This window comes from Chrysochloris asiatica, unplaced genomic scaffold (assembly GCF_000296735.1).
Source record: "Chrysochloris asiatica unplaced genomic scaffold, ChrAsi1.0 scaffold00051, whole genome shotgun sequence".
NCBI classification, from domain to species: Eukaryota; Metazoa; Chordata; class Mammalia; order Afrosoricida; family Chrysochloridae; genus Chrysochloris; species Chrysochloris asiatica.
The window spans coordinates 3,788,153-3,789,624 of record NW_006408569.1 but is presented as its reverse complement, the minus strand read 5'-3'; the positions used below and the strand labels follow the sequence as shown (position 1 = coordinate 3,789,624).

At 39.2% G+C, this 1,472-nt stretch overlaps 1 pseudogene; it reads right to left on the bottom strand.

Annotated features, from left to right (window-relative positions):
• Nucleotides 1-748: 748 nt before the first annotated feature.
• On the bottom strand, nucleotides 749-1,280 carry LOC102814818 (annotated as a pseudogene).
• Between the last annotated feature and the right edge of the window lie 192 nt (nucleotides 1,281-1,472).

Below are 1,472 nucleotides of genomic sequence, written 5' to 3'. Positions count from 1 at the left end.
CAGTGCATTATCCTGCAGTGCCATACCAGGACTCCGTATATATATATATATATATATATGGGGCTGTCAAAAAGTTCATGAAAAAATTCCACTGTCTTTTAATTCCATTTTCCCAAACTTTTTGAAGTCCTCTGGTATTATATATATATACACATACAGTTACATGGTAGTTATGATTTTAATGAGTTGATTGATGTAAAGTACGTGGGACAACACCTGATATTTCATATATGCCAACTTCAATAAATATTGGTAGTTATGGGTGGGCCATGGAGTCGGTTCTGACTCACAGTGACCCTGTATAGGCTTTCCAAGGCTATAAATATTTACAGGAGCAGAAAGCTTTATGTTTCTCCTGCGGAGTGATGGGCAGATTCGAACTGCTGACCTTGTGATTAGCAGCTCAGCTCATAATCCACTGTGTTACCAGAGCTCGTTTTCCAATAAATATTTGTTGTTGTTGTTATGTGCCGTGGAGTTGGTTCAGACTCATAGTGATCCTGTACAGGGTTTCTGAGGCTGTAAATCTTTACAGGAGCAGAAAGCCTCGTCTTTCTCCTACGGAACAGCTGGTAGTTTTGAACTCCTGACCGTGAGATTAGCAGCCATTATTAATCGGTATATTTGTTTGGTGGTTTAGGCTTTAAACATTCATATGTAGCAAATTGCCCAATGTAAAACAACTTAATTAAAAAATTTTTTTTTTAAATTTGCATTTAATTTTAAGCTTAATTTACTCCCAAGCCATAAGTTTTTGTTTCTTCAGTTTCTTCTGAGGTATCTTTTTCTTCTGTGCAACCTCCTTTTCTGGTTTAGGAACAGTTTGTTCCTCTTCAGTGAGGATCATCTCAGTGTGGAAGGGGAGCTCATGTAGGGGTTGATCCAACCAGGAGCTCTGTAAGTTGGGCAGTGCATCTTGGGGGCTCTGTTGACCTGGCTGTTCTCAATGACCAGAGAATCCACATCTAAATCCTTCAATTCAGCATTGCTCTCTGCATTTTGAGGCATATTCAGGAAAAATTCAGTGCTCTTTTTGGCCACTGACTCTGTGTGCAACCCCACTGTTTGGCCGAGCACACCTACCAATGCTACCATTGTAATGTAGGAATGGTGCATATTGCTTCTTTGGCATCTTTAAGATTCTTGGTGGCTTTCCGGATATGCATACCCTTGATGGCCTGGGCAGTCTCATGGGTGTTCTTAAAATGGACCTGGAGATTTGAACCTCGGGACTTGCATGATTTTGTGTTTTTTTCTGGTTCAAGTGAGTAGCGAATCATTTTGTGAGATTACCTCAGGCTTATGAAAAGAGCAGAACTTAATTAGAAAATATTTTTTTTTAATTTTTTTGGTGAAAATATACAAAGCAAAATAGAAACCACTTTAATAATTCTTAAGAAATTTGGAAGACAACTATCTGGCCGACTGATTGGAAGAGATCCGTATTTGCGCCCATTCCAAAGAGAGGTGAC